The 11,235-nt window shown below is 39.3% G+C and overlaps 1 long non-coding RNA gene across 1 annotated transcript in view; it reads right to left on the minus strand.

Annotated features, from left to right (window-relative positions):
- Positions 1-11,235, minus strand: part of LOC130580417 (uncharacterized) — an 89,757-nt gene that overhangs the window by 77,013 nt on the left and 1,509 nt on the right. Inside the window, exon 3 of the long non-coding RNA XR_008966102.1 lies at positions 9,165-9,470. This is a non-coding gene — a long non-coding RNA (uncharacterized LOC130580417). The remainder of the gene's footprint in view (positions 1-9,164; positions 9,471-11,235) is intronic.

Below are 11,235 nucleotides of genomic sequence, written 5' to 3' on the forward strand. Positions count from 1 at the left end.
CCAGCATTTCTGCTCGGTTTCTCACTTGACACAGGCCACACTTTATACTGACTGCATAATTTGAAAGCTCTGCCTCACTTGCTTATCCCCCACACAGCCTCCCAAAGAAAAAAATCTCACACTGAAGGCATTAAAATGCATTAAGCTGGGTAACTGCAAAATGTCATGAGCCCTTACTGACTCCACGGTTTAAGTGTGGGTTTTAATAGAGGTAATATTTCTTCATTGCTAGCCAGTGCAAGATTTGTTACCTACACAATGACTCAACTATGACATCTTTTATGAGTGATATGTTAAACTAATTAACATTAACCTAGCAGAGGAATCACGCATAAATTAGAAACCATTTCAGTTAAAGATACAGAGAGCTTCCATACTAATTTTCCCCAAAAAAAAGATGCTAAATGTTGAAGTACAAGATTTTTCTTTTAAAATTAACTGGTTCAGAATTATTATTCTGCATTTTTTAAAATACAGTTTCTATTTATTTCAACATAAAATAATAAGGCATGTGCAGCTAGCATAGCAGTTCTAAATCCAAGAACTGAGGAGCCAAGAGAAAACACGAACCTTACAAAAACTATGAGACATTAAATGCTCTATTATGCTTAATGAACTGTTTGTTCCCTTCCAGCCAGTAATGCCTATAGATTTTGCYAGCTCTGCTATACAGCAAGCACAGCTCTACAACCAAATGCAGGTATCAGCTGTTTATGGCAATATTCTTTAGAATCTGTATCTCTCATATTTTAACACCTATTTTTGAAACRGGTAGATTAAGCAAAAAATTCATCAAATGTAAAAGCTGTACAACAGATACACCAATATCCTTTCAGTGAGTGCACCCTTGCYCTCTTTAAAGACACGCTAAGTGGCTGTAAACTCCCTCAGAAGCTAACCACTATCAAGTATCTCTCTGGCAAGYGGTTATTATATTACATTCAACCCCTGACTTTCCACAGAGATTCTCATTTTGTTTTCCATAGAAGAAATTCATCTTACCTAAACACAACTAGAGATACCCTATTTGAYTTACTGTGTTTTGCAGTGATGGCAGTGTATGATCCACWAGAAGTTTTTTCCAAGAAGTTAATYCAGGCASTGACCTGRAATAACCAGGCCTTCTTCATATCTTTTTTCAGTCTGGGAACACGCAGAAATAAAATTAAGAATAAGGACACCCTGCTCCTCTTACAAAAACCCTGGGCATAAACCACTGGCCAGGGTAGAAAACACAAGGGAACATGTGAGATGCAAGATGGCTCCTGGCAGCTCCTGGGGYGTTTGCACAGCGCTGCTCACACTAAGCAACCAGAAGTATAAAATATACACTGCTTTAATCCAGCAACCATCACTCAGACACATCATTTCTGATTCAGCAGRGCAATAAAACACAGGAGTGCCCCTCCACTTCATTTTCAGAAGCTATCTACCATACTACAGCATGTGTGCAAATTGTTATTTTTAATAGTGACATTTTTCAGCATCTCCAATATGCTCTCCTAAAAAGTCATTGGACAGCCCAACTATGCTTCAGAGGACTGCACATGTTAGAAAATGCTCAAGATGTGTAATAAGTCTGAGCTACAACCTCCACAAAAGAATGAATTCATATTCTGCCTCTTTAGCGCCTTATTCTCTCTGATCTGTCATATCTTAACTTACCGCCTTTTGCACCAGTGTTCAGGGCGAAAAAGACCTATTTCAACTGCAACACACAATCCAAGTTCAAAGCAGGAGATTGATTTCTTTGCATTTACAAATGCAAGGAAATCAATCTGGGAACGGTTCTGATCTTCCTTCACAAACATCCTTTCACTTGTCTTAAGCAGAGATCCACTAATACATCTACSCTGCATTTTGTCCACAAGTAGCATTCCACACACAGTTTTGATAGCACTCAAAACAACTACTACAGAARATGTTAACAAAAGAATCAAAAAATAATCACCTCTAGCTATTTCAAGTATTACACTGTGCATAATTTAAATCAATGAATTCCACAAAACCACCATGTATAGGGAGCACATACATATATATATGCATACATCAAAAATTAAGCYGCATTGATTACCAGTGAGAGAAATTAATTTTTTAAGTGTTTGTCAAAGGTAGATTTCAGCTGTGCCTTGCTGCTCTTCAGTCTTCCCTTTTGGAAGGGTGAAGGGGAGGAGTGAGCAGTATGCCTGACACTGAGTGTTTTACTACTGATTACAGGGAATTCTTTCAGTATTTGCCTAGTCATTACTGACACTTTCCCATTTTGTTTTTTAACTCATCAGAATATGCACACAGGATGCATTTATTTTAAGAAACAAACTGTTAAATTGGAATAGGCCACATGCTTCATTTTGAATACCTAAAAATCCAAATCAAAGAGGGAAGATAGCATTGAAGACCATCAATGACAGACAACAAGAAGCAAGGCTTGGGAAAGAACAACACACAGCTCCAAAGAGGAAAAAAAAAAAAAAATCACTTGTCTCCTTCATGAAGCTGCCTCAGGCACACCTTTGGACTCCATGGTAGGCATGCATATGCACCTATATATGTTCATGTCTATAATATAAACATATAATGTATCTATATGAACACTCAAGTGCTCTGGTGTCTGACTTGCTTTTCCAAAAGCTCCAGTCATCAGTATCACCACTGAAGTCAACAGCAACTGTTATTTGGCACTATGAAAAATTGACCTGGATAACTGAATTTCAACAGAACAGCTCAATATGGTGGCTAAACAGGAAAAAAATGTGCACTGGATAATCCAAATTGGCAGATGAAAATATTTCAGGTATTAATTTTGATCTACTACACACAATACTGAATATAAGGAAGGTATTGAGTTTCATTAAGTAAGGCATTTAAAATAAACTAGTATCAAATTAATCTTCCATCTAGATGCATTGTGAGGTCCAAGACCAATCCCACTGGACATAAAATAAATTGTTCATTTGCTTCTTTGGGAAGAGGGATCAACTTGTCTTATTGCTGCCCTTAAAACTTCCTTTTCAGTYCTATTACTGGATGAGCTGCTGTCAGGGATATAGCCCAGGTTAGAGACCCCTTCCTGCACTGCCCAAGCACTGGAATTCCTGCAGGGGATGTATATCAAGCCCTGCTGTGATCTCAGACACACTTTTTAATTGTATGCAAAAGGAAAGCTGTAAAGCCACACAAYGTATAGATTGGAGGCTGTAAAAATCACGTATACAAATCCTGAAGCTGAGAGGCGTGATAAAAAACAAGCTTTTGGGGTTAGAATTACGTTTCTTTCATACCTTCTTTCTCAAGTGCAATTTCAATAAATAAAAAAAAAAAAAATAGGCACCAAAAACATGAAGCTGTGGTCCCGAACCACCCCTCTTTTGAGTGTCTGATTTTCAGTAAGGAGCTATGCCTATACATGATCCACAAGGCCAGCCCAGGAGCTGGAATGAATAAAGCTACTGGCTACATGGCAYCATAAAACTTTGAATATGGCAAAATCAAGCCCCAGAGACAGACGATGAAAGCCATCTTATCTGTGTTTTTAACAAAAAGACAAAGCATCTTTTGAAAGGGCAAGAGAGCACCTTTTTCAACGCTTGAAACCCAAAGCCTTAAAACAACAGCTTCTCTACAAAGCACAACTGAGCTCCCGTTCACACACACCCTCAGGAGAGCCCAAGGAAAAGCCCCYTGAGACACCACCAGTTCAGGTCATCTCCAGCAGCAGCAGAGGTGGAGCCATGTCACACCCAATCCCAGCAGAGAAGCAACAATTGACAGATGAAGTACAGTAGCACAATTACATAAAGCAGCTTACAGGCCTAATTTAATTCCCTGCATGGCACCACAGCACCAAGTCGCTTAGGCACAACTCAGTGCTTGCTGCATCATCTAGGGTACCTTCTTAGGTGCTCTGGAGCCCTCACAATCTCATTATTTTCAGAGGTCATGCATAGAGCAACATTGTTACGAACAAAAACACATTTTCACTTCCCGMAAGTTAACTAAATAAGAAGCCACACGAAGTCTCACCTCTGAGATAATCTGAAAACAAAATGTGCAGCTCCTGAACCACTGAGCAAAATTAACTTTGCCTTGAACAGTGTTGCAAAGAGAAATGGAACATAGTAACTTTTTTCCTCAATTGAAGACTGAACTTATCTGTGGAGAATTTAATTCAAAATGTGCAAAGTTAAAGTTTACTTAATTTCCTTTCACAGCATTAAACAGCACTGTTTTATCATACACCAAAAAAGGCCAATATTACCGATCCTTGAGATAGTTACAACTTATGCCACAGCCATTTAAAGATTTCACCACATTTTCATATTAGAAATGCTCTGATGGCACAGGCCTCCTGACACATAAATTATGACAAACAGCATCTCCTCCATTCCCACAAAATCCACCTCTCTTTTCTCCATCCCATCCATCACTAGCRACTAGCCCTTGTTTTCAAAATGTCTCACCACTTCCTTTCCTCACCAATCATCCGTGGCTCACAACCAAGCCAGAGTCCAACCTTATCAGCCCAGAAWACCCACTCTCATTGCCCGCTCACTAATTCTTATGGCAATCACGTGCCTCCTCCCCCCACACCCAGCCATCTCCCAWGCCTGAGAGAAATTCCATGAAAACATTCATGGTTCTACTTCAATGCTCTCCCTCATCTCTGACAGAGAAGTAATGCAGACATCCAGAGCAACACCAGACTCATCACCCCATGTGGGACTAAYGGCTTTGAAAACAATTTAGAGGAAAAAAACCAAAACAAAACAAAATACCAAAACAACCCAAACCCACAAAAAAGTGACAGAAAAATTTATACCAAAACATTTAAGATTTATCAAGACACAGTTTATTCCATTGAGTAGCAACTTTGCTCTTAAATAGAAGGACTGTAGTTTAGTTTTAGTTTACAAGTTAAAAAAAATGAAATAATTTTTCTATTTTTAGCAGTGGCARACCCATCTGGATTAGTTAGGAGCTTTTTCTCTTTCTTCTGTGCACAGGATCAAACATAATTTGTTCTCACTAATCTAAATATTCATGGATTTAAATACAGAATCCACACTCGTAGTAGTTTCATAATTTTTCAGGGGAAGTATTGTCCTTGTCCTCGAAGGCCAGAACTAATGTTGTGTTAAAATATTCCAAGTCCCCCCAGTTTATCCATTTCCCACTACCAAACCCAAACACATCTATACATTTCAATCAAGGAAAGGTCAAGGTATCAAGAACAAAACACCCTACCTCAGGCTTCACAAATAGTTTGTGATAAATTTCATGTTATGACAATACAAGTAAAAAAAAAAAAAAAAAAAAATTGAATCCATTAGTGAGTTGGAAAGCTTCTTGCTACATAAAATAAATCCAATCAAGAAACAGAAAACTATTCCGGACACCATATGCCTCTGTCCTCACATAAGTGAGAACATTTTACAGAAAAAGCAGGTCACATATTGGAAGCTTTGTTTTCATTATAAGTTTTCATGCAATTATTTCTTAATCGTAACTGTAGTATAAGGTGTGGTGTATTGCAGTTTGTGTAAACCCACACATAGCTTTCAAGTAGAAGCTGCCTCTTTCCAGCCTTGGTTGACATTCTTGTACCTCTCATAAAAATCTGTCATACAAGAAAAGAAAYAAACTGTACTCCAGTGGTTCTATGGCTTCTGTAAGAATGCTGTACCCAAGTTGCACRGTAAGCTGACAAGTCAGTGAAAGCAGAAAATTTTTTTAAAAAGAAAGCGTATTTGTAATTATGAACTCTACTATAGTAAGCTATATGATTCCCCTCATGAGATTCAACTAGCCTTGAGCAAAATAAGGAGGAAAAAACAAAACCAAAAAAATCCAAAAAACCAGACACAATTATCAATAGCATTTTCTATGGAACCAAAGATACAATTAACTCCATYTTAGTAAGATGCCCTGTACTACAGCTTCCATCTCGCTTTCTCAGTGAAGATCATGAAGTGAATATTTACCATACCAGCCTCCTCATAGGTGCCCAATACACTTTGGACTGCTTGGGAGCTGTGTCAGGGACTAACAGTCCTATGTATAAAAGCTTTCTTGCAAWATTTTGCTGAAGAATCAACCTGTGCCTCTAAATCCCGAGGAGGACACTTTGGTGAAGACTCCAGAAGAAAAGGCTTCTTTGTCTTCATTGTCAAGAGTGAGGCCTCCCCCAGGAGGGTAAAAGGCATCAGGCCCTCAGGAAAGAATCCCCAACCCCATTTTCTATCAGGAACCTCCCAAGTGGGGCACATGGGTCTATAGAAATTTCTACCTCACTTGGAAATTCTGTAATTAGTGTTTGTAATCACAAAACACTTCAGCCAAAGTAAAGGAGCAGTCAAAGAAATAAAGTCCTTATCACATTTTCCTTCTTACCTTCCTAGATGTTAATGGATAGGAAGTTACTCCCCATRCCATCTCCTCTTCCACCTAAAACTCTGGCAGTAACTAAACCTGTCTTGTTCTCCTCTGCCCATTCTTTACAATGCACAACTCCAACAATGTAACTCACCTGCCCACACACACCAYACTGTAAAAGCACTCCTTGCAGCTTATTAAATCTCTTCCATACTCGGGCTGGGCTGCCTGAGAGACCCTGATGTTCACTCTTGCCTCAGTTACATAGAGCAAAACACTTTCTCAAACTACCAAGTACATTGGCTAGAAGACTTCCTTAAAAATGAAAGCACTGCTCAAACTSTCTGGATTTGGTTTAATTCRGTTTAGGTCTWAATTCTGCTACCAGATTACRATTCCAGGGTAGGTTTGTGAGGGGRAGTTCAGAACTCTCCTCCAAAACACACYACCTTGGACACCTGTATGGACTTCMATCACCCTCCAGGACTGTCAAAAGCAAAACAAGAAATGGCCAAATGGCAACCAAAGACAAATCACARAAACTRCCTCCTRCCCACACTACAGGCTCACATACCTGAAACCCTCCTCTGAAGCAGCAGCTCCTCACACCCAGCCCCTTCTGAGAGCAGCAAGGCTCCTTCCCACCCTAAGTAAGGCAGGTGCTCCCCATCATCCCTCCCAGGGTCCAGGTGCTGCTCCTTTTCCACTGTTCTCAGTCTCCATCAATCCCTGCTGCATCTGAGCYCTTTTCTCCCAGGAGACAAATACAGGAACACTCAGGTCCAGACAGGACCCCCAGAAAGCATTTCCCCCATTTCTCTGCAAGTTCCAAAAGGGTCTCATCTCCTACCAGCACCGCATACCTCCCAGCTGGGAACTACCACACTAAGAACTTTCTATCTTCCTCTCTCTGCAGATCTCATCTCCAAACAGGAGGAGGATTCTTTGCATTTTATTGGAAATAGTCCAAAGAAATTTGAAGATAGATAAGTTGTATATCTTAACAGTTTGTCAACAAGTTATTAATGTTTTAAGTGTTCCAGGTATAAACACATGCAAAAATAACTTGCATAATATACTCAGAATATTATGGCAATAATGAAATTCAATCTACACAAACTCTCAGATTAGGCTAAGGAATAGTTTTTATATCTTWTTAATTATAAGTAAGAATCCCTCTCAGTTTTCAATGTTGATGGAAATCAATAGCTTTCATGCAGATAAACAAAGTGTAGCTCTATACTCAGTTTAGTTTTTTTAGAGTGGCAAGTGCCTGAGAAGAAACTCAACTAGAATAAAATCTCCACAGAAACAAAAAAAGGATGGCAGTTTTGATTTTCTTTAAATACAGAAACATAATTACTGGGCTTCTTTTCCAAGATGACACTAGACAGCAGCTCTAAATATTTTTAACCGCACAATCCATTTATTATTCTTTGTTTTTTCTTTCCACAAACAGCCCGAGACTTTCTATTTCTGAGACTTCAAATTAAAGACTTTCATATGGCTAGCTTCAGCCAAGGAAAGTTCAAAAATAGTATAAATAYAGAACAATATTAAGACTGTAAATCTAAATGTACATTAATTGCATCCGATATGCAACAAAAAGCTTACCCACAGTAATCGAGAAAATTAAGAGTAGGTCTTTATTAAAACACAGTGAGAACCAGGAAATTAGAACTGTATTGCTTCTAGTATCTCTGTTTATAACAGGAAGGGATCACAAGTGATTATTCGTTCAGATTTCTGTTTTGCTCTAAAGTAGGCCAGCCAGCTCAGCACTTTTCTTAAGATTATGAATACTTGTCTGCCCTACATATGGTTTAGGCTGAAACCAATCAGCTGAGCTGAAACAATGAAGCAAAACCGATTATTTTCATATCATTCATTTTCAGCTATAATGAAGAAGTACACAGAACAGGTATGAAAGGACCAGATTTTTAATTCTTTTAAAATTTGCCTWGCCATAAGTACTGTTCACTAAGGAGCTCACTGATTTCCTCACTATTGGATTAACACTTCATCTAGATTCAAGAATAATTTGCTATTCATTAATAACTCTTTAACCACTTTTCTCTGCTAGTTTCCAKTTCATTTTTGTACATTGATTACCTCATTCAATAAGAAGAAGACTGAGCACTGAACTGCATCCAATAGRCTTTCACATTAGTACGACACTCAGGATGTAAACATGCACTGCAAGAAGCCTTACATCAAAACTTTAAAAACATTTGAAATAAAAGAATTTATTGAATTTTTAACTGAAATACTTTTGTTTGCTCTCTCTCCCTCACRCAAGCCATTCTTAAGATTTTTCTTGCTATCTGGAGGAAGTCAGGTTGAATAATAGAAGGTTGCTATCTTGAGTTCAAAATAGTAGTATCTTCAAACAAACCCAGTTGTTTGGAAGATCAGAACTGCAGAAAAAGCTTTGTTTAAATAGGTTTTAACTTATTTTTCTTAAAAGTTAAGTAGTCTCATTTTCTAAAGCTGCCAAGCACTCATAGACTCAATGAAGTTGTGACCTTGAAAATATGTTGATTATGAAAAAAACCCACCTTTCATATTTGGGTTTTCCTTTTACATTTAAGATATAAACACTCTCAAATCATGAGTAAGACATTCCTGTCCAATTACACCACTCAAAACTATTGGTAGGTATCAGCAGCAAGGCAAAGCACAAAAAAAACAAAAAAAAAAAGGCTACAAAGTAAATTTGTTTAAACAAAGACAATGCACTTAGTATTTTGATGTATGAGGCAGAATATTTCTGCACCAGGGGAGAAACGTACCTTTCATCAGCTGCAAAACTTTGGTGTCAGATGGCAATATAATCCAAATGGGTCTCAGCAGCATGTTCCACAATATCCACAAGTTTCAGCATGGGGGTTTTCCACTTCCTCCAGGAGACCATTAACATTAGTATGAATCCAAGCAGTTAAGATGTAAAGCAGCTGTATGGGCCAGTTTGAACCATGTTAAGCAGCCCTGAAGAATCCCAAGCTGTATTCCACCATTCTAACAGTGATGCAATATGGCACCCATCACAGACTGGTGTTCTGGCAACCATCGCATTTTCCCAACAATCAAATTATGACCTGGTCAAACACAAGGAAGAAGTGTTAGTTCAGCACAGTAACTTTGCCACACCACTCAGGGAATAACATAAAAAAATAAAGTTATGTTCTAATGAATAATATCAAACACATATTTCTTCACAGGTTCAGACACATGCTAAACTGAAAGCCCACTGATGGCATTTCACCTTAAAAACATCATTGGACTGTAGCGTAATGGAAGAAGGTTTAAGAAAAAGGCTTTCATAGGTCTCTAAGATTGCCCAGTGTTACATTCCAGAAAGCACTGAAGTGACAGGAAACAAAGGCTCTTCAACTGCCAAAGCAGGTATTTCAAAACTAATGAAAATAGTAAGTCAATAAAAAAATCCCAATAACAAAAATAAAACTCATCAACCCTTTTGAGGGAAACATACATGATCTTTTCTGCCTCCTGTCACAGTGTCCCCCCACAGCACCTCCACCAGCAGATTTGCTACTTCCATTGGGACCTGAACTATGAACACCACTGATGGCATTTGGCCCAGCAAGAAACCAAAGCAGCCAAACACACGTCAGTCTACTCTGATACTCCCTCTGTGCAATTCCTTCAGAAGCACAAAAAGCAAATTTTAGTTACATTGGGAAGGGTACTGTGAGGGACAGAGAGAAAAGTTTGAGTATCCTGCACGGCAGGGAACAATGACGTGAAGAACAGCATCGGGTTTGCCAAGACGGCATGCGGGAAAGAGAAAAGAACAAAATTCCACACTAAGGACAACAGAGAAGAACTAGAAGCAGCTTTTAGAGACTGGAAGATTCATGTACATAGAGATGAAGACAAGAAAGGAGAAGGTGAATATTGGTGAACAAAAACTATTGCTAGAAGTGCTCACTCTGTAACTGGGTAATGTGGATGTAGGGCAGTCCACAGAAGAAAAAGTTTAGGAGGAMACAAGAAGTAGCTTTATATTTGCTTCACATCAGGAGAAACATGCATATCATGGGGGAAAGAAAAGATCCTGGCAAAAGAAGTTTTTCATAAGAAATGAAAGAAAGCATAAAGAAGAAAAGTAGGTGGGAAGGGATCAGCAAGGAGGAGACTAAGTAACAATAGAAAGTGAAAAAGAGACTTCAGAAATTCCGAAATGCGTAGATCTAAGGAGAGAGAAGGACAATTAGGAAATTGGGACAAGAAAATACAAGAAAGTAAAGGACTAGGATGAAAAAAGAGAAAAATGAACAGTTAATACATAGCACAGAAAAAGAGGATGGGGAAATAATAAGAYACTAAATTGATCAAGATAATTATGAAAAGTACAAAGAGTGCACAAGTAAGTTTTCTGGAGTTGCGACGCTTGCTCTAGAAAGCATGAACCAAAAGGAATGGAACAAAACCCAAGGCGATTATTGTGTTTCCAAAGGGACGAAGGGAATTGCACTGTGCAGGAGAAGCCCAGCCGAGGAAGGGCCAGCCTGGACTGAACCTTTCTACTCTCCCCTTCGCTATGATCAATGCATTCRGAAGAACAAAGTCCTCCCTCTGGTCCATCCCTCTTCTCCTAAAATTGTCCCTCGGCACTTCTGCGYACCTTGGTTCCCTGGGATGGTCCCACAGGAGCAATGTGTTACCCTGCGCGGTGTCTCGGCCCCCGCAACCCCAGCTGGCACACGGCGGAGCCCCCACTTTGCCCCTGCTGCGCGCTGCCCTGCCCAGCCCCACGGCCTTCASTAGCCCCCCACTCCCGGGCTAGGGCCGACAGGGCTCCCCACAAGCCCGTCAAGTTTCCGTCTTCAGCTTTCCTCT

The sequence above is a fragment of the Malurus melanocephalus genome, unplaced genomic scaffold, assembly GCF_030028575.1.
Source record: "Malurus melanocephalus ecotype Western Australia unplaced genomic scaffold, MMel_1.1 scaffold_332, whole genome shotgun sequence".
In the NCBI taxonomy this organism is placed as follows: Eukaryota; Metazoa; Chordata; class Aves; order Passeriformes; family Maluridae; genus Malurus; species Malurus melanocephalus.